The following is a 25,896-nucleotide window of genomic DNA, read 5'->3' as shown; positions in this document are numbered from 1 at the left end:
CAGAGCGAACCGGAGATGGATGCAGTCCAGTCCTCACATCAGAAGCCTGTCTCTCCGTCAGGCAGACATATTATTGGGCTAACAGCTGATAAGATGCAAACAGCAGCAGGGTCGAGGTGCGTTTAAACACGATGACGTCTTTGAGCAGCACAGAAACACCTGCTCTGCCATATTTGAAAACAGAAGGCATGCGTGTCCTCCTTCACAAGCCTTTGAATACCCATACATCTGGGCATGTCAGTGCCTTGTTCGTGAAGGTATGTAGCGTTGCGTAATGTGGCCAGTAGGTTGCCAAGGGGTAGAGAGGCAGAATAACAACCAAAATATGTTTATTTAATTCTCAGCACCAGCAAGAGGCTTTATCCAAGCTGTAAACTGAAGTATATTACCTCCATTTTTCCATGGAAGCAGGTCAGTCCACTTTAGCTGCGCTATGCCAAGCCAAGTCGAGGTGACGTGCGTCTGCACTACAGTCTCACGGCAGAGGAAAGCCGTGTCGAGCTGCACTGCTGTGGTGCTGTTAGGCGGCATTCAGACTGACATTAGCTCTGCAGCGCATGGGGGCGCAGTGCATTGACACAACGGGGAGTTTCAGTACAGCAGGGTTGTCTTTTGCCGCAACGTGACGCCATCCGGCAAGACGCTGCGTTGACCAATCACATACATGCAAGCGCACATGCCTGGTGGATTACTTTGTAATGTGAAGGCCGTGTTCAACTGTTTACCTCGCAATCACCATGACGAAAGATAAAACAGTTGCTGCTGTGATAACTTTACAGTTGTAAAATCCTGTCTGTGACTATTACTAACTGCTGTACAGGGTTTTGGCATCTTTAAACACGTTAATCTGTGGTTCCAACTCCTGGATTGTTCTTCATTGTCTCACCAGTACTTTACACAACAGGTTAGGATTACTTCAGTGTTCATCGTTCAAGAGGTTTTTACCGGGAGCCGCTGAATTATCCATAGAGGTCTCCTCCTCTCCAGAACAAAGAGACCCGGCGATTAAGACTAATAAAGTGAACAAAGCAGTTTCACATAAAAAAAATCTGTCTCTCTGACACTGTTTGGCGGACGAAGGAGATAAGGAGGGCCTGCGAGGTCCAGCTGCGTCTAACGTTTGCTCAGCTTGTTTCTCTGACAACTTCAGATCCACACGTTCAGCAGGTTTCTAGCAGGAGCCAAATTATCCACAGAGGTCTCTTCCTCTCCAAAGCAAACGTACATGGGGACTAAACTTGGTAAAAAAAAAAACACTGAATAAAGCAGTTTCATGTTTTAAAAAAAAAAAAAAAAAAAAAGTGTGAGAGAAAAAGTGTGACGCTGTGCAGCTGATAGAGGAAATCTGGGAGGGGCTCTGCATGAGCCGAGCTGCTGCTAACGTTTGCTCAGCTTGTTACTCTCACAATTTAAGATCCAGTCTGATGGCTAAAATCCTTCATCTGTTTAAAAGATATAGTTAAAAATAACCAAGACCTAAAAAATGTGGCTTAAAGATGAATAAAAGTCAATTCGACAGTTTGTGACGGACAACCATAACGCCAACATATTGTATGCACATACAGTTGGTATTGTATATCGGTATTAATTTGGTAGATGCCATCGTGGCATCGTTAGCATACTGACAGGGTCTGCCAGAAAGAGCCGCAAGCGTCATTGGCTAGCAACAGCTGTGAGAATGGCACATTGATTGATTGACACACATACAGACAAATCAGAATTGAATTCAGATACGTGGTGTATTGTTTATGTTTTTATATTGCATTAGGTAATAATGAACAGGACAGAGCATGACATCTGTAAGCGGTGAAAACAATTGTGGTGAAAACTGGGACACATTTGATAGTGAATGTTGAAAACCGGGACATTTTAGTGTTTTTTTACAGATACTTGTTGGGACTCGGACGCCCAGCTTGAAACCAGGAGAATCCCAGAAAAACCAGGACATGTTGTCACCATATACTCCTCAGCACCATGGAAAAACCCTATATAGCCTTGTGTATTGCACTAGGCTGATTGGGCCAGTACCCACACGCTTCTGAGCCTAAAAGGCCTTCAGCTGGTTTACACAAAAATGCAGTTAAATACATGGTCAACATAGAGACCTCCTGCTGAAAAACTCCTGAGTCTGAAGATGATTCAGCTGGAGCGTGGAAGTAATTACGCTTAACATGAGCACATTTCTTTTTTTCTCCTAATCCAACCATTGTGTGGGGGCAGTCAAAAACTGCAAGTGCTTTTTTTTGTCAAAGGTATAAAGAATGGATAAAAACCAATGTCCACTGAGTCAGAGCAAGTCAAAGCCCTGGATTTTGATGATGTGGGGGATGTTTTTGCCCAGAGACAGATAAGGAAAAAAAATCACCTGGTTTAACGAAATTAGATTTATTCAGATTTATCACAAGTTTAAAGCTGCACTAGTCAATAGTTTTATATAAACAATGCTTTAAATGACTGTAATTTGAAAGAGATCACTTGTAATGACAAACTTCCTGTTTTTCACAGGTTTCTATTTTCACCCCCTCTTCTGGCTTGCTCCTTTTTCATAATTTCTCCTGTAAATCTCCCATATTTCCCTTTTTTATTTTTAGTTATACACAGGGCTGTAGTGGAGACTAAACGCACGTAAACGCCGTTTACCCACCTCTCAAATTCTGAAATAGCTTTTACACAGCTTTCCATCACTATACAGCTGTTAGCTCAGACTGGCTTCTTACTACACTTTCTGTTGTAGCTTCTAGCGCTCGTTTTGTTTTCCGTTTGAACATTATATCCTCGTATGAGACATTGAAGTAGCTGTTACAATGTGGGTGTTAAAGCAAATGAACCATCTGTGCTGAAGCTAGCAGGCAGACTGGAGCTGCATTCATGAGACAGACAAATAAATCAGAGATTAGAGGGTGAAATTTGACATTAACTGACGTGCAGAATCAAATAATAATGTCAGACAAAAGACCACAAAGTAAGTAGCTAACTTTTAGGGTCATGTTCTGTTTGGATATTCCGAATCAGGCCTCATTCCAAATTTGGCATTTTCTGATTAGGACATTGTGGGATATGCCAGTTTTATTCTTTGGACATGTATACAGCGCATCTGGAATATGCATCTCAATTGGGGTTTTTACCGCTTGCCTGTTGACCCCTGTGCAGGCATATACTGGAGCAGGAAGGCAGACAGAGGAGAGGAATGATTCATGGAGGAATGGTCATTTTCCACAACAGGGACGGAGGGGTTTGGTTATTATCCTGACTGATGATGACGACTCGTTGTGATGCACCAGAAACACTCAGCAGTGAAGTAAATATCAGGGGACAACCTAGATACTGGATGTGCCTGTAACTGTATATTTATAATATCAGTCATATCAATATCACTTATAAATATCAGACAGCAGCTCACTAATGCTTTTCACCTCATTGGTTTACTTAACTGCCTGTGGAGATCTTGAGATTCCCATTCCTACTGGAGAAGAGGGAAATCCTGAAAACCTTATGCATGTAAACAGGAATATTATTAGTGGAATATTCATTTTCATTAGACATGTAAACAGCTTAGTGGGAATATTGCCATTTTTGGAATAAGGGCAAAAACCAAAGAGTATTTTTTTGCATGTAAACATAGTCATTGACATAAAAAGTTTAAGGAGGAAAGACAATCACATAGCAGCAGTCCAGGCATCAGGTGATGGAGAGACTAAATGTCTGCTTTTTGCAGGTGCTCGTTAGCTAACGTGGAACACCTGAGGGCCCCGCCCCAGGTTATTTAAGTCCTGGCTGCAGCACAGTTCTCTCTCTTTGGCTGACTCTCTGCTCTGCTGCAGCTTTGCTCCACAGCCTTTCAGTTCGGTTGTGTTGGTTTAATTTATTGTAATTCATTCATTTAATTCACTTTGCTTTCATGAACCTTTCAACACAAACACACTCACCATCCATGCATCACCATACACTACTGATCCCACTGAATTCCACACCTCATATTATAAATATTCAGTTATAGCTTTAATTTGTGTTAATTTGCTTAAATATCTTTTGTTGATGCTTTATCATGGTGTGTTTCCCTTTTGTTGTGGCCACTCGAGCCAGGTCATGAGCCACCTGTCCGGCTGCAGCACCTCTCTCTCTGTTGCCACTGTCACAGCTCCCATGGTTGCTTCCTCCTCCATACTCTGTTTTATCTTACTAAACAGCACTATATTGGTCCTCATAAGTTGTAAAGATAGTTTGTGTTGGTGTTAAGAATCACGGAGAAACTCAACAGCTGAAGTCAGGCTGCGGCTGAAACGTCACTCCAGTGGTCGCTTCCTCTTCCAGACTCTGCGTCTGATTCAACAGTGTGATAGTCGGGCTCGTATCATGAAACTAATTTTCTTCCAAATAAACTGATATTTTAAAATATTTAGTAGTGTGATATCTTAATGACTGGTTTTCCCTATCGCTAGCATAACATGGTAGACAGGAGTGTTTTGGGAGATCCACATTTTACCGTCCCTTGAAGGCACCGCTACAGAAAATGTGGAAACATAATTTGTAGTCTAAGGCAGATCCCCAAAGTTTCTCCAAACTTTTGCTGACAAATGAGCGGGGAGCTCTGGGTGCAGGCAACATGTGAGTTAAACATTGTTCATTTGCATATACTCATCATCAGCAGCATCGCAGTCTCGGAAGACCATAGATTTCTTGTGCCTGGGAGTTTGGTTTTGGTGCAGCGTCTACTGTGGCTGTGAAGTCCAATCTGTGAGAGGCAGACTCGGCCGCAGGTGTTACATGTAGGCCGGTGGGGAGGGGTGCTATTTAACCCCACCAGGGCGCAACCACTTACTGGTGGGACTACACAACATGCCTCTGGGCCCCACTGCTGCTCTGAGATCCCAATGCAGTTCAGTCTGGGATTGCATGATACCCAGCTACCATGTGTTGCCGCAGGGAGGCACTCTAGGAGTCTTGGTGGTGGAGAGGCTGTGTACTGGAGGCTTACACATACGACTCCCTTCAAAGTTGAGGAGCTATCCAGGCACACAGAGCAGGTCACTGAAAGCAGAGGTGAAAATGACTTCAAGCTACTGTTCTAGGCAACTGCATTTTTCACATCAAACACACCCTGTTTTTCAACACCAAAACACACGATATGCATATGCTACCCACATTGTAAAGATACAATGCTTGTTGAAAGTCTGCAAAGTTTCACTTTTAAGGTTGGTTATTAGATGTATCTTAAACCTCTTGAACCTGTGTTTAGGCTCTCCTCCACCAAATGTACAACCTCCTGTGAGATGAAGGCACACTGGTGCCAACTCTAACCTCACTCTCCCCTTCACCTCTTCTCTCACTCTGTGATTGACTTTAAAAGAATTAAAGTGAGGAGTTATTACTTAACCGTATAGAAATTAAAAACCATTGCCTACTAACCACAGTATTAGTATACACGCTGTGTATGTTAATGTGTTTAAACAGCAATAATTATATAATAAGGAATCCAATCAGTCTTCCTGTTACGCACAATGTGCATCCAGCTAAAATTGTGTTAATCTGTACTCAATAAGATTCTAATGTAATTAAAGAGAAATTAAAATTACCAGCTTGAAGTTAAAACAATGTCTGGGTTTTTTTCTACACTCAAAGCAGTACTTTTAACTGTGACCTCACAGTTAAAACATGACATCAGGGGTCCAACTACTCTACATGAAAACAACTAAACTGGTCACAGGTCATCCACAAACAAATATCATTAAGGCATTCATTTGATGGATGCAAAATAGCAGATTAAACGGTATGAAAATTAAAATAAATCTTCTCTTACATTGTCCATACTCAAACTCCTCTGCAGGAGCCGGATGTAGAGTGTGGCGTGGTGTATCATGTTCCCTGAGTCCTTAAGTGTCTGACTGTGTAGCCCTCGTTGGGACAGAGAATAAGTGTAAGTTGACAGCTCCTCCGTAGTCCCAGAGATGTGCATTAACTCAAACCCTCCTGCATTTCTCAATTTTAACACAGCCAGGATGAAATTTTATAAATTCCCCAGGGCTTTCTTGGTCACCTAGCACAAAAAGGAAAAATACTTGGCATAAATATTCATACACTTGCTTCAAAACAAGTACAGAGTGCAAAATGGATTTGAAACTGATCTTTTAGCTGGAGAGCACTTCATATCTTCATTCGTTATATTAGAATTCAAAGACTCTCCTTCATGAGCATAGTTTGCTTTTAACCGATTTCGATCTTATAGGCATATACACACACACACACACAGTATGTCGACTCATTTACATATAAGGCACCAATGCTCAGTCTGAACACTGTGTGTTTTGATATGGGGATTTACAGAGGATAGGTGCAGTCTGGAATGACAACATATGACAGTCATTTGTATTTGTTGCTGGCAAATCTACAAAATTGCAGATTGCACATTTAGAGGCTTCAGTGTCTATCAGTATGGTGTGCGACCATAATTCTTTCAGCACAACCTTGTGAGACACATTAACTTGAAAGGTGAGACATTTTTCACCCAACCCTATCCGTTGTAGGTGCTCCTTTTCAGCCCTATGTGGGATTGTGGTGGTTTGTATGTGCATCAGACAGCAGAAGGTGTGTGTGTGTGTTGATAGCGATGGTGTGCTGGTATTGACGTTCGTTCTTTGTGTCCCAGTTGGAATACTTCAGGTGTATGGTCCAAATAGTCTGGAAAGTTCAGCTAGACTCTCTACACTTGGTACTTAGACACATCTAACCTGCTCCAGAGCAGGGTATGTTCGAGATAACAGATCAACACGTATAAAAGCGCTGCATACTGACCAATCAGTTCTCTTGGAAAATTGTCACCATTCCTAGAAGATCTTGTGGACCTCAGTGTGCGAATAGTGGAAAAAAAACCACTTCTTAGGAAGGCAAGGGTTTTCAGAGACTGACAAAATCCTTTGGCTTTCCCTGACGAGTATCTATATGATCTAGATTCTCTATGGAGGGAATGGCTTTGTCAGCTTCTTGAGCTGTATGTTGCCAGTGCGACACATTGAAGTTGTGCACCAGCAGTCCTGCAGACTGTATACATTGGCTTGCGTATTTTTTGCTACAGGCGTTTTTATGTATGCTGTGGATGATGCAGAGAACCCTTGCAATTCACAAGGTGGTTCTTGCTCTAATAGAGCTACTTGATGTGTTTGTTGTGTTTCCAGGCCAGTTGCCTACACAGTGAATAAAAAAAAGGCTTTTATGAAATAGCAAGTAGACAATAACTTAATTTGACTACTTGATCTATAAATAATGTAGACCCTATGGCGTTTACTGTTGTATATTCAATGCAGCCTACTCCTTTTCAGAGGGTTCCCTGGAGTGATTGGTGCCATAGATTGCACCCATATTCCCATCACAGCACGTCTAGGTGAGAATGAAGGCAATTTTGTCAATTGCAAGTCATTCCACAGCATCAAACTTCATGTAAAGAATAAATAAGGATACTCATTGTTAGGTCATACTGGCACATTGCCTACATGAACACTAAGGGTTTGCAAAAAATGCAGTAGCCTGAATAATTAAAGGTCATTTCTTTTTAGCACATATGGAATTATTCACACAGCACAGGTGTCACAATGGGACTATCTTTCTCTCTACCATGGAGTCCTTTCAAATGCACATCGATGCTACATTTGGAAGTATTATTAACCCCAAATGCTTTTGCAGATGACTTGTGACCATCGTTGCATGGTCGCCAGCACTGAGGCAAAGTAGCCTGAGTCAGTCCTTGACTCCCAGATCTTTAGGGATTCTGCACTGTGCCACAGATTTGAGCAAAGGTAGGGCAACTGTACATATAATTTTTTGTTTGTTTTTTTTAATGCATTTTGTGATACTGATCATGACAATCTTTTTTATCTTCAGGGCTTTTCAGGGGATTGCTGCTAGGAGACAGAGCCAACCCTTTTTGAATACCGCCTATCCTGACCCAAATGCAGGGCCACAAAATAAATTCAACAACCAAAACAAGGGTCAGGATAGAAATTACTTGTGGAATACTGAAAGCCCACTTCAGCTGCCTACGTGGGCTCAGAGGGGCCCCAGACCGGGCTTGCCAAATAGTCACAGTATGTGCTGTGCTTCACAATATAGCATCCATACATACATCCATCCTGTCAGCCAACAACCCCCTGATCTTGTGGACCCCATTGCCCTACACCACCCTACTGGCAGGGCAGTGGTGGAGGCTATCACACAGCAATTTTTTACCTAATTAAGAAAAACTAAGAAAATGCCTCTTTTTTTTTCCTCATTTATAAGTCTTTATTTTTCCAATTATTTTTGTTCTCCCATTCCTAGGAACGAAGACAAATACAATTTAGTTTAATTGTAACCCATGGCTGGAAATAAATTACATTACTAGAATACCCTCTTTTTGTACTCCTAGTTTCTCCACCTCAAGCTTCACTTTTTTGATTAAAAATTTTTTTGTTCTCAATCTTGAGTTCTAATGTCCTCTTATATAGAGACCTCACACTGTCTGCTCCTACCTGAAACAAACAAAACCAATCATACATTGGCTTTAACATTTAAGCATCGTCCCTTTGCAAGGCTCACTGTAAGAAAGATGCACTTTGACTATTCTCAAGCCTATTATGAACTTTTGATCCATGGAGGTTTTATATTTGTAAAACTTTCCTTGTGCCGAGAAAAGAGATTTATACATCTGTGACGTCATCACGATGTAAAGTCTATGGGCCGAGCAGGGGAAACACTATTGCGCATATTGGCCGCACAACGTGGAAGCAAACCTGGAAGTTAGAAACTTTTTTGGCATATGTGCCAGCCAAGCAATTCCTATTGGACTAACTGGGCACCATTTTTAGTCCAGTATCCAGCTCTTATTATACATCCATGAGAAAAACGCTCATGGGTGTAGAGTGGGCTCAAATCAAGACTAGAAAGGTGGAGGCTGGGGTGGTGGAGGTGGGCGTGTGGGGAAGGAAGATATCCTTCTTCCTGCAAAATTAACTTCATAGCAATGGAAGCAATTGATTCTTTTTTTTTTTTTTTTTTTTTTTTTTGATGGAGAGTACCTGAAGCAGTTATTTGTCCCATTTGCAGACCACCACCATTTGCAGGTAATTAAAGATTAATCAATTATAGCCACTCTCACCATCTGTGTTAAGATAGGCAAATTGAAAACAGGATAAAATTGGTAACAAAAGACTAAAGTGTACCCCCAAAGCTCTCTCTGAGCGTACAGACACTGTCTCTTGGTCATCTAGGGCTTCCACCTGAGAAAATAAGAAATGTAAATGGTCAATTTAATCCATGATCAGTAACTACTGACACGCCAGGACATATGACAGATCACTTTCACTGTTACCTCTGTATGGGACAGTGGCATGTAAGTGGGTGCTGGCAGCAACAATGTCTCTCCATCAACTGCAGAGAAAGCAAATACACATACTCCCACAGTAATTATCATATTATATAATTATGTTTTATTAGCAACCCAATATTTAAACATTGACTTATTGAAACATACCCCATACAAATTGTCCTTGTTTGAAGCTGCCAGTTCCAGCGGGGTCTGATGATACACCCCCTTCCACCTCTTCCATCAAGGAGTGACCCTGATTATTGGAGAGGGCCAGCTGCTCAGCAGGAGTGTACTCCTGTAGAGGAGGGCCCCTCCAGTGTTCCTTGCTTCATTTTTTTCCCCCCCTTTTGGCTGCAAGCAGTTTCAAAGCCATTTCATTGTTCTAGAGGCCTTTTTATACCAATATCATATCATCCTAAAACAGAGAGTGATTAAAGCACTAAAGCCTTGTACTTGTTGACCTTATAAGATTCACAAGTAAGTCTACTTACTTTGAATTATGTTTTTATATTTATTTCTTATTCTTAACAGGGTTGCAGCTGAAAGAATAAGGCTTAACTGTTTTACACAACCTAAGAATACATCTAAGCAACACATTAATTTAATGGAATACACAATTGTAATTATAGTCCGATCTACTCTTGACTTAATGATGGGGAAGTGATATTGATAAGCCTATTAACTTATGCATTCACACAGTCTGTAATTTTTTGCCAGCTTTCCTCCCTGCCTTTGGCAGCAGCAACTGTGTTGCTTTTAGCCTGCATTATTAATTCTTAATATTATAGTTTGCTCATCTTGCGTAAAATATGCGGCTGTTGTAGACTTGTCCATGTTTGCAATTGGTCATATGGTGCAAACACTACTACTTTTTATGTAAATGCACTCATAGCCAGATAGAGAAAATCTGGGTTGAGTTTTGAATCTGTTATTACAAGGAAAGATAAATGGGTCCCTCCTAAATCTTGATTTGTAAGTCTAAACAATTTTATTTACTAGGTGTGAGGCAAAATTGGTGTGGCATACCTTGTGTGATGTGGAAAGTCTGCTTGGTGTGGGCTCAGGCTCAATGTTTTTTTTCCCCCCTTGGGGCTCAACTGAGGAAGGACCAGCATCTAAGAGGCGCTGTGGCACATGGCCCTCATGAGGGCCAGGTTGGAGATGTCTCTGGGCTTAGGAAAAAGGGAAAGAGCGAGTTTTGAGGGCATCCTCAGAGCAGAAGCAGAACCCAGCACCTACACCAACCTCAAAACTATAAAAAGTAAAAAAGTTGTCACATGAACTTTCGTTTAAAGTGTTGAAAACGAGGACGTGATGAGTGTGGTGGTGACATGAGGCACCCCACACTCCTCCCAGACCTTTGTCACCAGCTCCCTGATTTTGTTAAACCCCCCACCAGCACAGTTAATTAAAAAAACAAACAAACACAGAATGTCCTGGTGGCAGCCTGGCAGGAGGTGGCACGGACAGGAAAATTCCAGGAGCTTCCAGCTTGGCCCTACTGTACATGGCTGCAGTCTTGTGGAATTTTGCATTGATTTAGACATAAAAAGATGTGCAATATTACAGCTAAGGTGGAATAAAGATACATCAATGTACAAAAGTAATATGTAAAAATACACTTGATGCTTGGTTAAGTTGACATTTACTTACATTGCTGATGTATTCATCATTCATGCGGTCGCAGTAGAGGACCCCTTTCCTGTGGCATGTGACTGCATTAATGTTGCCAGCAAGGAGACCCACATGTCTCCTTGTGAGTGACACCCTTGAGGGGTGTTTCCTGAGTTTTTCTCAAAGACAAATTAGAAAAAAAGGTAATTGCCTCTAAACATATGCATTATCCAAATCTAACCTAAATGTGGAAAAGGCCTTTTAGTTACTTACCAAGACTCTTTGGAATCTGCTAGATCACCCACGCCTTGAAGGTGCGAATCTGAGTCGGTAACAGAAGGTTCTCTGTAAAATTATTCAATCAATCACAAAGAATCATAAGTTTTACACAATCAGATAATTACCATTTTAAAAAGCCAAGTTACACATAAACTGTGAAAAGAATGAAACTATCATAGAAAACTTTCTCTTTACTGCTCTTCTTCGAATGCAACTCTAGGCGGTGGGTGACTATTTCTTTGGACAGGTTCGAGAGCTCAGTCTTCATCACAGTGTCCAGGGAGAGCATGTGTGCCTGGGAGAGATGAACCAGAGGAAGAAAAAGACACATCCAAAAAGGTATTTTAACATCTGTTCTAGAAAGAGCTTGATCCTGACAGAGATAATCCCACACACAGAAAGTAGCTCCCAGTAAGACAATAGTACCTGTGGGATGTTCTCTTCCCTGAGGAAAGCGAGGAACCTCCTTACATCCAACAGGTAATGTTTGCAGGTAGAGGCCAATTTGTCCCTCCTCAGCTGCCTTACACAGCTAAAACAAAGAACAAACATGAATGAATGTCACAGTGATGGAAAACGTTACTAAACAATAACACCAAAACCAAAAAGCTTACTCTACTATTTTAACATGTTGGTCCACAAATCTCAAGTGCAGGGGGGGGGGGGGGGTGTTGTGTCTTGCCCCCCACATGTACAAAAGGAACACCCTGACGTGGGTTAGGTTCAAAATCTGCTTGATGTTCGACTCAACCCTTTTTGTAGGATTAGAGCCCAACTGCAGTGCTTTTGAATGTCTTGGGGAGCTTGTCTAGAAACAATAAACAAACAGGAAAATTGTTAGGAAAATGTCAGGGCAACACAGTAATTAGAAGACTTGACAATTCGGTGATGAACTAAGGCTCTTGTGGTCCCCTTTGTCATTTTTTCTGTGTGTCCAGGTGGGTGAGCTTTCCTCATCTTCTGTCCTCTTGCTTTTTTTTGGCCTTATTCCCAGAACCTTCTGCGTGCCTCCTCTTGTAGTGCTTTCAGTTGGCTGTAAAGCTTGGAGACCTTTTCCACAAGCATATCCACTTTATGTGGATGCACGTCCCTTTTTGTTTGTCCGAATTTCTGCCAATTTAACACAAATTTCTTATTGTTTTGCCTCTTTGGTTCTTATTGGTTCTTATTTTCATCTTTTTGTTAATGCAGAACATTAAGTGAAAGAATTTTACATGGGATTAGAATGTATTATACATTAGAGACAACTTTATTATCATTTTGCAGTTTGCTACTAAGCCAGCAAAATGCAGTTTGCATCTACCAATGGTATTGCTACTAGTGCAGTCATAGTACAATTCACAAAAGTGCAAAAGTATACTGTGATGTTGTGTATGGTGTTCAAATGCCTGTTTTAACATTTGCTTTCAGTATCTCTTGACTGGGCAGGCAAGTGGTCCTCCATATCTAAACAAACATTGTCATAAATTTGAGGAACATGTTCTGCACAGTACAGTAACTTCACCAACCTCTGTAGAGTCTGAAAATCTTTTACTTACCTTCAGGAAGTCCCAGAGGTGGTCTGAGACAATCATGTAATGAACCTTGCACAGGGGACACCTATTCATTTTGACTGTTGCCTGTGCACAAAATAAATAAGCAACAACAAACTTGAATGAATAATTAACTCAATACCAAAAATGCAAGACATATGTAATAACTATTATGCTAATAACTATTATAAGATTTTTAAATTCCTTATGAAAGCAGCATCAAAAGAATGAATGAATCTAATGAATTCAGGAACCCTTTAAAGCTGGTCTGTCAACCTTTTCTAAAGCTGTCCTCTTTAGTTTCTATTTTAACTATTAATTTTACTTTTATTCAAATAAAAATTATAATAAAGTAATGAATCAATTAAAAAACTTACCAAAAGTCCATCTGTGTGATTCTGTCCTGTACATGTGCTTGTGTTGTCTGTTTGGTGGTTCAGTTAAGACTGCCCTCTCACACTTACCTGCAGGGGTATGTTTTATACTGGTGCCAATTTTGGGGGTGTTAATCCTGTTCCGTGCACCAGAATTATAAGGTATTGGGGGCAATCTTCGTGAATACCTTGTGAACACATTATTAAAACCTTCTAAACCTTTTAAAGCTGGTTTCAGAAGTTAAAGTTTTTAATGTTAACTACTGAAAATAACTAATCAAGCATTATCTGTTTGGTCACAACATGAACGATTACTCATTTTTCTAGGAGTCAAATAATGGGAAAATGTACTTACCAATAGTCCAACTTTGTGAATAAAGTTTTTGTTGTTCTTGTATTTTTACTCCTGAGTGGCCTGTAAAGACTTTGCCCCATCAAAGACAGATGGCACTAATAGGTGCAATGGTATGGTTATTAGTTTTACAGGTAAGTTTACAGCTTTACAGGTAGACATTTATCTCTCTCAGCACAGTCTTTCATCCAAATTAGACACGACTGTCAACTCTCATTTTGCAAATGTGGACAGAAATTGTATTACTGTTACACACAGGTATAAAAACTCAAATCAGTAGGAGTGGTGTACTCTATACTAGACAAGTCTGGTTAACATGTCACAACTTTGTGGGTTTTTGAGTAGGTTGGACAGTGATTAGACAGTGCTAATCCTGTGACAGTCACATTTGTAAACGCCTCACAATAATAAAATAAATGATCTAAAATGTGAGCAAACTGTGGTTTTATTGTTGCTACAATGTAATGCTTTACAAGATAATATATAGCTTTACAATATGTTGTAGTAATACTGGCTGACTTTTCTATCTTACATCATTTAGACTCACCAAAATCAAATACTTTACAGCAAAGGCAACACGCCAGCTCTGGCTCTCACAGTGGACAAATTCAAGTTCAATATGCAATGTAAGCTCTGTCTTCTTACATAGTAGCTAGATTGACCCATTACTGTGACTGAAGGAAAGACAACAAACATTTGTAATCTAGGATTTTATTGGCATGCTTTGCAAAAATAGCCTTCCTCTGTGGAGGGATGGTCCATACAGACAGTGTGGTACCACAGAGTGCAGGTGGTGCACTCAATCTGAGAGGGGAAAAAGAAAAAAACCCTTTAGATAACTGTCAAACATTTTGTCAGGTTCAGGTCTCTCATGCAGAGAACAATGTACAATGAAGCACTTTAGACATTACTATTTTATTACTTAAGATTGTGTGACAATATGTGTCAGATTCTGGGTTTGAATCTTAGCCGTGGTTCTTTCTGTGTGGAGTCAGTGTGTTCCTTCAGCTGCAACAGTGTCCTCAGAAGGTGCAAAGACATGCAAGTTAGGTGAATTGAACTATACATTTTCAATAGCTGTGTGATTGGGAGAGTTCATCCAGTGATGTTGAGGTGACATAAGGTAAGGTGGATCCTAGTTTTCCATCCAAACATCTGGAGTTGAATTAATCTTCTTACCCATTCATCAATGTCACACCCTGGGTTCTCCTTCTCACAAGCGCGACACAGCTGGGATAGGTCATCTGTACAAATACAGGCATTAATGTAGTATAATGCAAATAGAGACACAACATTTAAGTAGACCTGGTAGAGTACTGCATACCTGTATCATTCAGCAAGGACATCGCTATGTCCAGCTGCAACCTGGCCACACCTTCCTGGTCCAGAGGGTACTAGACAGGGTCCTGCTGCAAGATTTTATGTATAATTATGACAACTTGTCTTAATAATGGATGGTCACAGAGATAATCACATTGTTACCTTGCACACAAACACACCACATGACGTTGTGTCCTGCTGTTTTGCACTTCCCAATGGCTGGACATTGTCTGCAGACCAGTGCTCTACACAGATAACACAGATTGATTGAGTTTACCAGTTTTAACTTCAGCCCATGTAAGATCCTTTTTCAATTCAAGATCAGATGAATATTGTTTAAAGGACTTCACAAATACAGGCTTATGTTAGTCCAGGTCAACAGTAATCACAAGGAAGATGATCTAATGTGCTTTGTTGCTCCCTCAGTATTATCCAAACTGCATGAATACATGAGTCTGTCTGATGCACACATTAAAGCTGATACTTCACTCACCTTGTTACATCTTTGCAGTGATTGAGCTGCTGTTCAGTGGCTTCAAATGGGTCCACAAGCAAGGACCTCATCTCTTTAAGATACATGATCTATGGAAATGCAATTAAAAATTAGAGCCAACCCTGTCATACACACAGATGGTCCCATTGTTGCATCTGAATCTGTTAACATTTAAGATTACTTACAATGAGTGTACAGTGTCCGTTGTGACATATTACACCAGCTGCCACATCATATTTAAAAAGGTCCAACTTAAAAAAAAAAACCATTCATAATATACACACATCTCAATTTGAGATATCACTATATTGGAAGGGTAAAACTTCCTACTCACCCTTCTAAAACCTTTTAGCGAGCCCTGCCAGACTGCAGTCATAGCATCGATAATGCATTCAGTCTGAGTACAAGAGTGACTTGTAATCCACTGTTTTTCTAACAATCTAAAAGAGAAATATCAGACCAATATTTTTTTTTTTTTTTAAAGAAAGTACTTCACTCTCCAACTCCTTTCCTGCGGCCAGGTCCATCTGATTCTCTGAATAAACTTTGTATGGCCCAATCCTTGACCACAGAGTCTCCTTTTTCCTCCCTGCCCATATGTCTCTGATTACTGTATAAACATCAGTGTCAGTTATTTGTGAAATGCATGATTAAGGGTGTACTTACTGGAAGTTTATTTTCAAATTTCTGCATCATTTGAGGGTTCTGGGGCCTTGTGGCACATGGATGGCCTTGCACATGTTGGCCCGTCAGAAGATGTGGTGCATGTTTGTGTGGTGTGTATTGTTGTGGAAATTTTCTCTCGAGAAAGAAGGCACATGGAGACATAAAGAAAGCATTAAACATTGTTACTTGTTGAAGCAGTTGTAAACACTGTACAATCCATCACATCATCAGTAACAATTATACAAATGTCCAAACATAAACAAAAATACAATCATCTTGTATTTTTGGAGAGAAAGCATGTTGTTCAGCTGGCCCTTTCTCTAAAGATTGTGAACTCAAACTTGACAGCTTTATACCTCTCCAGAAGCAAAGCTAAAAACAGTCTGGACTCCTTAGTTTGAAAACATTTGTAACATATATACAAAAGATTTATAAAATGATAACCTACTATTCAATTTTCTTTCACAGTATGTGTGTCTGTCTGTCTGTGGAGTGGTTTGTGTTAGGCCAGCTAGAGGTGAAGGATCCAACTTTTTTTTTTTTCCAAAAAAATTTGGCAGGGATTCTCTCCTCTGGCTGGAAATAATGTGTCAAGTGTTTATTTTGATTGTCCTTTTCCCCTTTTCTGACACCAGATCAGTGCTTTTCTCCTTCAGCAGAAGGGTCCCAGCATGTCCACTTCCAACTTCTTCCCTTTTCTCTTCTCCTGTCTAATGTGAAAGACAAGATCCCCCACTTCAGAATTGTCCTCCTGGTCCCTTTCTTCTTTTATTTACTTTGTCTTCACTTTTTTTAATGTGTCCCTTGATCTCTGTGAAGGTTGTGCTCTGCTTTTTTTTAGCCTTTCAGAGATCTCCTCTTTGCACATCAGGTTGCTGACTTTGTCTTCCGTTACCTGCCACAGATCAGTTTTAATGAAGAGGACATAGGTGGAGTAGACTGACTGTTGATTCAAATTAAAAAAAGATAAAAAAGGATGAAAACTGAGAATCTTACTTTGTAGTCCTTTGGCACCTCTTAGGAACACCTTGCCTCCGTCCCAAACATCAAATAATAGAGGCTGTATTTTGTTGTCAGCTGTTTCTTGGTGAGAAGACACAACATGGTGGACTGGAGAAAATGGTCCCGCCTTTTGGGATGATCAGCCACCACTTAAGTAAAGGCATGAGGAGGCAGGAGAGAATTTGGGTTGTCTGGTACGATAAAGCAACCTCTTTTTTTTAGGAAAGTATCATTACTGATTACATGTTCGGATAACAAAAGGAAATCTGTACATGTTTTTCTATGAGAGCTAGAATCCATTCAAGTATTAAAACGAAAAAACACCTCTGTACTTTTCCATTCAATTTCTCCACAAAGCCATTGGTCTGTTGATGGTAGGGGGAGCACAGGCTTCTTTTGATGCCCAGACTCTCACACAAGCTGTAGTTGACCTTGAAATGATTAGCTGGACAAAAGTGAAATAAGTCAGCACAGCAACAGTTGGGGACTGGGGATCCATAATGAATTATTACCATATCTGAGAGAGCCCTGGTCTGTTAGCAGTCTTTGAGGTGCACCAAATTTGTAAAGAAATCAAGGATACAATTGGTCACCTCATCTGCTGTTTGCTTTTAAATTGGTAGGGTTAGGCCCATTTAGTGAAATAGTCAACCATGACACATATGTACTAGTTGCCACCATCTGTTTGCATGAATTTACCCACCAGAGAAAAAAAAAGACATGAGCACTACAGTATATCACTCTTGCAGTTGTTTCCATTACCTGTATTGGATTATACTCCCTCTTTTCTTTAATATTGGCTCTCTTGGAGTAGCATGGTGGACACTGAGCAATCTGAAAAGACAAACATCATTTCAAACTTATGACAAATATGATATTCAAACCTAATAGTAGGCTTTTGAGCATGCAGTATCAGCAGGCATTATCTGCACACTTTCCCAGGACAGCTGCAGAACATTAGTTCAGTGTGACATTCACAGACAGGCTTTTTACATTTGCAAAAAATACACATTAGACTCCTCTGTGCTCCATTCAATCAAATCAAGTTTTAATGTCACGTACACAATCATACACAGTACAGCGTGTAGTGAAATTCTTAAGTGCCCGGCTCGAACGAGGCAGAACAAACAAGACTAACAAATAGATTCATCTTTATTTTATTTATCTAACAATAGAATAGAAAATGAATCTGGCAAATAGATAAATAATAAAAATGAATGATAAAACAATGAACAATATGATCAGTAATGATTTTCAATGTCGAGTTTCAGAAAAAGGGATGACAGGAATGTATGGCAGGTGGATGAACTATAAGTTATCAATAATAAATTATGTGTAAAGTCCTCTCTGCGGTCGCTGAATGTGTATTAGATACCGACTCACCCAGTTGTAAATGTCCTACTCCATGCCGGGCCAATAGTACCAGATGATAATAGCACTCTGGGTTTTCTTCACTCCACAATGTCCACCAAAATGACTGCAATGAAACTCCTCAAAGATGGAGTTTGCATCTTCTGCACTCGACACAACTTTTGCCAGGTGCTCCGACCTGTTTCTCTTGCGCCTGCAGATGTATTACAGGCCTCCATCTGGTGTTTCAATGTCATAATATTAGATTTATTGGGAGTTGTACAACAACAGCTGATCATTGTTTTGTAAAGTCCACATGGCATGCATCCTTACCCTTTATCCTGAAGATGTCGGCTTTTCTCTTAATTACATAGACACACAACAATCCTACAATAACAGCCTTTCTCAGAAACACACAAGTCCATCTCAATTACTCACCCACTATCACTCATAAGGACAATCACTCAGTCACAATCAGTGCTCAGTCACACACTATCACTCACTATCACTCAGTATAACTATGTCCCACTGTCTCTTATCACTGTCTAATTGCTGTTTAATCGCTTTCTATCAAAACTCCTTACAAAACCACAAAGTTGTGACATGTCAATCGAACTTACATAGATTCCACCCCCTCCATGCTTTTAGTTTCTACACTTGTGCGTAGTTATCCAATTTCTGTCCCTATTTGCAAAATGAGAGTAAACAGTCATGTCTGATCTGGATGAGTGAGCATGCCGAATAGTGTATGAACATCATTGTGATGAGAGAGATAAATACCTGTAGCCTTCAATATAAAACATGATCAGTAGTAGATAACATTGCAGCTACAACAGCTAGCAGCTAACTCCACACTATGTTCCAGCTGAACACATACATACCTCACACTGTGTTTCACTTATAGGTTGTATGAAAGTATAAACAGTTCTCAAGTCGACTTTACATTGGATTAATGACGAAATATAAGACTGACAATAAGAACATTTTGTAAATTACTTAACGCTACTGTTGTTTGCAGTGTTTTGAACAGGCTTCAACACAGTCACCTACCACAGCGTCATGCAGGGGAATATCACCAGTTAATTCACCACCAGTTAAACTGTGACACCAGTCAGCGCTGAGCTGCTGCTGTGAGTGGAGCTGATGACGCAGCTGTGTGTACCGGACGAACCGCACCAGCTATCAGCCTCGCACAGTCCCGGCTTCGACATCCCATTCTGAATTTCATCATATCACAAATAACATAACCCTCCTGTCTAAAATGAGCCTGCACACAACCGTGTTCTCCCGTTACAGCAGTGAAGTCTGTCTCTCTACCAGCATGAAAACTAGCTGCTGCTTTTCCTGCTAGGAAAGTGGATTTCAGGTCCTGACAGGCTAGAATTTGTGCAGCCTGCACAGACACAATTATTCACGATGATGAAAAATTATAAAATGCAAAACAAAACTGGCTCAGACTCATAAGTACTTAGTACCACACGTTGTACTGCAGCTGTGACAGGGGGAGCGACTCCCTTCTGTTGCATAATATGACGTGTTGTTGAATAAAAAAGGTAATTTTAAGGACACTGCTCAAAATGCTAACTTTTCCATCTTAATTTCTGCATTTATGTCTCGTTAAACTAATAAAATCATACATGAACCTTTCACAGGATCATTTTCATGATGCATAAACTGTAAATCCAGTAAAAATTTCAACCTGCAAGTTGCTCTTTAAACTGACAGCTGGGCTGCAAGTAAATACCTCAGTTTAGCGGTTAGCTCACCTGCTAACTGGTAGTATTAATTAATTAATTAATGCCACAAGCTAGCGTGATGTCAGCTCAGGTGTACTATGTTGGTGTCCTTTTTTTTAAACTGTCGACTTAGTTATGCTGTGAAATTAATTTGGTTGTACTGTTTGGTTTTTGTCAGTAATATCCATTTTAAACAAGGCCAAATAGACTCTCAATACTTTTTAATGCAGTTGTGCACACCTGCTCTTATTTATTTATGGAATTGTTTGTGTTGTCACATGTCATTTTATGTGAGTTTTTCATGGGTGTATGTTTTTATGTTTATGAGCCCTTAATCTAGCCAAATTTCTATCATTATGTGATAAACAATAAAGTTTTCTGAGTCTTGAGTACAGTTCAGTAACTTGCAAAATAGTCTTAAAAACTAACATGAAGAATCGTGATAAGTTGATCGTGATCCTGCCTGGAAAAAAACATGATATATTTTTGCCCATCCCTACATACATGTTTGAGATATATCCCGATACATCATTTAAAAACTTTCAGTATACATTCAGTATGTTTGTATGTATGTTTAGTCAAAAGTAGATATAGTATATTTCATACCAGTGTTTTATAGGTTAGTGGTTGCCTGCTGCTCACTCTGTGTGTTAAAACACTTATTGATCAGTTTGATGGTTATAATAACTTCTAAGTAACCTGACACACCAGATGGTCTGTTACAGAATTAGCTGCAGGCCTAACCATTAATGCAGTATCTGATAATTATGAAGCTGCTCTTAACTGCATAAAGCGTGTGATTTGTTAATTGTCACTAAATGGGGCCATTGAAACCCTTTGTAATAGCTTCTTTATTTATATAACACCTTTAAAAACTGAGATTACAAAGTGCTATGACAGACAAAGCAAAGGCAGCACGATACAAAAGCAAAGACGCATGACACAGAAAGCAATAACAAGTCCGACATTAAGATGACAACAGTAGAAGACATGAAAAACAATAGAGAGATGATAAAAGGATTAAAAGATGATAAAAAGACAACTCTGTAATGTCCTATTAAAAACTTACATTAGAAATGTTTTTCTTTATCTGCCTCTCTCTCCTGTGGGACAGCAACGTAATAGTGAGGAGTTAAATCAGACACTGCGACATATAACTGACTTAACGAGCTGATCATTGCACATTTAGTTTCTGATGTCTGTTGCCAGTAGACAGTCACTACTAATGTTGGCACTGCCTGATATGTGATTAGCAAACTACAACATTGTAGGGTGAAACAACACTGCATTACGTGCCGCTAGCAGCACATCTGCCCAGAAGTTATGGTATAACAGGATTTGGCCATTATTTCTCTTAATCCTTGTTTGTTTCTGATCCTTTGGACACTGAGCAGGATCAAAATTATGCATTTGTAGTCTGTCATTTATATGAACATATATTTTCAACCTCAGCAGTGTCAAAACTAGTGCTGAGATCCAGATTTCTTATTGTTAAACTGGACCTAGCTTGACCGCTGTACCTTATGTGACGTCACATGCAACGACTCTTTTTGAGGCGGAAGTGAAAACGGCCTTCTAAAATTGACTCTGGATGTTACTGTAGTATATATATATATAGAGAGAGAGATTTTATTTATTTCTTGGGGGGGAGGAATCCTGTCTCTATGTCATTTTGCCACACATTAGCTCACTGGGGTCGCCAACCTGCAAGTTGCTCTTTAAACGTCCCTGATCGACTTCCCCATTAACTCCATCTGTAGCACTTTGCATTGTTTAATTTAAATGTGCTTTGCATTCATTGATTGCGATTATGTATGATGTTGTTTGTCTTGCAAGAAGCCCAATTACCCGTCAGACACACTGAAGCTTGAACCCTTAACTCCACTGCAGAGAAAGTCTAGTAATCTGTATGCTTATCTGCTTCAAAACACCTACTAATCTACTTAAAAACACCTTTAGACTTAAACTGTGCAGTAAACCTCTACATTGTGCTCTTTTTGGGCGATTTTTGAAAGGTGAGAGCTTTTCCTGCAGACTGAAAACACGACCACCGCTCTCATTATCTGCCCTTCACTTTTCTGAAGCACTTTGAGAGAATTTGTGTGCGTGTTTGTGTGTCTTGTCCTATCTTCCTGTTGTTCATGTTGGTGAATGGTAATCTGAATGAATAATGAATTTGGCTGTGAACCAGTTATAAATGAGAGGTTTGGTTTTCCTTTTGCTGAACTACAAATGTGCTTTGATGTTTCGTACCAAGGCTGACTAAGAGCAAAAGGAATAAAAATAGAAGAGAGCTCCGTTACAGCAGGTTCAATGACTGCGCTCTCTACAGAGGATTTTAGAGAGGGAGAGGATTTGAAGCTAATCCCACCAACAGAGTACAGTATGAATGAGGGCAACGAAGTGATCCCCGCTGCATCTAAGTTGCTCAATGACACTGCTGTCAAAAGCTCTTAACTGATCAAACTGGCAAATTGGTATTTTAAGGCTAGCAATATTTATAGGAGCTGTAAGCCTGATACAGATTGATAGAAACAAGCCTGCATCACAATGGACAGTGATTTTTGCAAATCTCCTGCACAAGTAGTATATCCCCCTTCAAATCACAATAGGACACAAAGCATTTGAATACTGCTTTTGTCAGCTGAAATCCATATAACTCTATAATTCTGCTTCGGATAAAAAGGCTGTTTATCATTTGCTTCGTGAAATGTGTCCAAGACATCAAATTTTACATTCTCACTACTGTAGCTTTTGTGAAAACCTCCAATTTCAGTGATTTTCAGCCATTAACTTCCCCCAGATAGATCACACAGATTGTTACAGGTTGAGGTAAACATTTTTGAAATTCCACCAGTAAACCATTTAAAGCCGTTGAAAAGTTTTAAATGAAACCATTGTCATGACCAATGAAATTACACATTTTACATTACAATAACTGCATTAAATTATAGTCAACTGAACTATAAACATTGTTGTTCTGGGCCATTTTTCAAACCTGCATTTGGGTAGAGAGCTGTTTCTGTAACATATGGCACTTGTCATTTACACAACTCAAGATTGATAGTAATTGGGACCATTTGAACTATAAATTGAAACTGGTTCTGAAAGCTAATGAGTCATTCAGTTACTGTTGTCCTAAACTAACTCTTTCTTTGTCTTTTCATTTTCCCGTCCTGGAGCACTCTCAAAATCTGTCTCTAACAAAAGCCCATTTTGGGACTAAATTGCAAATTAAATAAGAGTTGATTAGTTTATGTACTTCACATTAGTTGACATTACTTACATTACTTGTCCAGCCACTATTCAAATAAATACTATCGCTTGTTTTACAAAAATAAACTTTACAATAGAACGCACTTTGAATGCACTGTTGAGGACAAAGAACCAGCATCAAAGGTCAATAAATATTATTATCAGAGCTACACTGGGGCTGTAATTGAGAAACTAAGACAACTGTGCACAGACTTATTTTTCCATGTTTTTCCAAAACCTAGCAAAAAAAACTAGCATAGACTAACTGACATTTAGCTAATGCTTGTGTTTTTCTTATTGGGTCTGGCTTGGAGCTACTTGAGTGCCACTTGGGGGTAATGCAAGGTGAGGATTTCTTATTAGAGAGCATATTACCCCATTTACACTCAGTCACTTCATGTGTTTCAGGTGGGTCAGGTTGCTATTGGCTATCAAAAAAAAGCTAGTGTAAATGCATCCAATAATGTTCTTCTAGCATTTGCAGATGCATCACCACCAGCCTCTGGACTAGAGTGGGGCTGGCCCCTATTTGTATGTAGTCTGGGAAAACCAGATGGATTGCAATAAGATTTATGATCTGGCCAACAGGGATTCATATATGTGGCTAAGTGTAAATAAAAATGTATTCAGAAACATATAGAATGTATGTGGATACAAGACACTTGAAATGAGAGGTGTAAATAGGGCCCATGTGTTTTTAGCTATCCACTATCTACAAGGGGGGACACTTAATATAATCTACAATATTGTAGCATTATAAAACAATGAAGAAGGTGGCCCAGTTTTCAGGGGGTCTGTCCTATATGCAGTGGGTCCTGGGTTCAGTTCAGCCTCCGTTACAGCCGGTGTTGCATCCATCAGCAGCCATGTGCCCTGTCAAAGTGTCCTTGAGCAAAACACTAACCTCCCTGCTTGTAGGTCACTGTGGATGAAAGTGTCAAATACTGTACATGGTTTAATTGTACTAGAAAATTATACCTCCTCTTTAATAGTGTATGGAGTCCACAGGTAAGCGATGGCCGGTTGCAGAGAGAGGCCATGATGAGCCACGGGGCAGACTCAGTCATGATGAGGATTCCATTATTGCTCTGATCCCACACCTCCTTCCTCTCACCGCTGCTTTGGCCCTTGACACCCATCACCTTGAGTTGCTATCAAAGTCTGACACTGATGATACATTCCCTGGTAGGGGATCCTGGGAATAGACCTTATCCATCATCCTGCTCCTCTCCAATAAAAGCCTTTGCCAGAAAACACAACAACATGGGGCACAGTGGAGTAAAAAAAAAAAAAAGATTTAACACCCAAGATTCAAGGATAACAAGCTCTCAGTAACTACGTATGGAGTTAGGGGCAAGGTGAAGTCGTTAACGGTCAAAAATCCCTCAAAAACCACAAATTGAAAATTCAACTACAGCAGGATGAATAGACTATAAAAACACAGAAGTATCACTGTCAATGCTGATCTCTGCAGGAAAATTCTCTTTCTTGCTAACAGGGCAGAAAGAGGAAAGTGTTAGCAACAAATCATGAAATTAGTTTTAATTTATTTCTGATGAAGGCTGCTTTTATGAAACATGCAGATGAACTCATTGCGGAAGTTCAGAATTTTTACAGTATGCTCACTGAACTACCACTGCACTTTTTATTTATTCTTAGGAGTCATCTTTAGGAAAACTCGTGAGAAGGCACATCAGAAAGATATGCTAATTTTGGAAGGGGAATGAGATGTTTATTCTGTTGGAAATTGATTCATTTTGCTGACCTAAATGATGAGACTAAAAGTCTAAAGCCCTGTTAGTGGCCTCTAGAGGCTGCAAGAGGAATTTTATCATTACATCCCACAATACAAAAGCATCGGCCAAATGAAAAACATACTGATGCATTTGCTATTGGTAGGGCCTCACTTGGGATGGCAGAAATCTAAAGGAGCCTCTTAAATCAAAAGTGTTTATTTACCATCTAAAAAGCATAAATGTGCTTAAAGGATGACTCCATCTGTGTTTTTTCCAGGTTTTTCAAATGGAAACACCCACTCAGCCATTAGCAAAAAGCAGTGATGTGGGCTAGAGCGCTGATGCCCCCCCCCCCCCCTCCAGCCACCCCCACCACACTCACACACACACACACACACACAAGCAGTTAGCTGACAGTCTTCCTAACATACTCTCTCACTGTATGTTAGAGCCTAAAAAATTGTCCTGATATACTACGAGTGATGCTGCAGCACTGAATCTGAGTGTGTGTGAGATGTTTATAGATGCACCGGACGGAGCGGAGGGACAGACAGCTGCCGAGTGCTGGTAGCTCTGGAGGAGAGACTCAGGAGCAGAGCTGGAGCTTCAGGACAAATAACACCCGCAAGTCAGACCGGATTCTGTTCAGATCCGCAGCCGTTTACTGGCGGGAGGAGATCTCAGAGTTTATTTTTTTTTAACTTTGAGCAACAGCGACAGTGAGTGTTCCATCTGTGTGTGTGTGTGTGTATGTGTGGCTGTTGGTGTGTTTAGCAGAGCAGCAGCAACAGTGACTGATCAGTCCGTCTCTGTGGCTACTGGCTAGGCAGGCTATGGGGGTTTTACATTGGTT

At 40.1% G+C, this 25,896-nt stretch overlaps 4 long non-coding RNA genes across 4 annotated transcripts; 1 reads left to right on the top strand and 3 right to left on the bottom strand.

The window, feature by feature from the left end:
• Positions 1–4,020: 4,020 nt before the first annotated feature.
• Positions 4,021–6,131, bottom strand: LOC122998496. Its single transcript, XR_006407439.1, has 2 exons — positions 5,798–6,131; positions 4,021–5,028 (listed from the first exon to the last, which is right to left on the bottom strand). It is a non-coding gene; the product is annotated as an uncharacterized LOC122998496 (long non-coding RNA).
• Positions 6,132–7,315: 1,184 nt separating this feature from the next.
• Positions 7,316–8,367, top strand: LOC122998974. The gene is made up of 3 exons (XR_006407549.1): positions 7,316–7,375; positions 7,675–7,787; positions 7,873–8,367. It is a non-coding gene; the product is annotated as an uncharacterized LOC122998974 (long non-coding RNA).
• A 5,813-nt stretch (positions 8,368–14,180) lies between these two features.
• Positions 14,181–16,100, bottom strand: LOC122998501. Its single transcript, XR_006407441.1, has 6 exons — positions 15,633–16,100; positions 15,484–15,549; positions 15,299–15,387; positions 14,810–14,894; positions 14,665–14,729; positions 14,181–14,289 (listed from the first exon to the last, which is right to left on the bottom strand). It is a non-coding gene; the product is annotated as an uncharacterized LOC122998501 (long non-coding RNA).
• A 301-nt stretch (positions 16,101–16,401) lies between these two features.
• On the bottom strand, positions 16,402–20,071 carry LOC122998500. Its single transcript, XR_006407440.1, has 5 exons — positions 18,350–20,071; positions 17,729–17,800; positions 17,291–17,411; positions 16,961–17,115; positions 16,402–16,859 (listed from the first exon to the last, which is right to left on the bottom strand). It is a non-coding gene; the product is annotated as an uncharacterized LOC122998500 (long non-coding RNA).
• Between the last annotated feature and the right edge of the window lie 5,825 nt (positions 20,072–25,896).

This window comes from Thunnus albacares, chromosome 15, assembly GCF_914725855.1.
Source record: "Thunnus albacares chromosome 15, fThuAlb1.1, whole genome shotgun sequence".
NCBI classification, from domain to species: domain Eukaryota; kingdom Metazoa; phylum Chordata; class Actinopteri; order Scombriformes; family Scombridae; genus Thunnus; species Thunnus albacares.
Note: the sequence above shows the minus strand (reverse complement) of the source record. Positions and strands in the feature narration are given on the sequence as shown.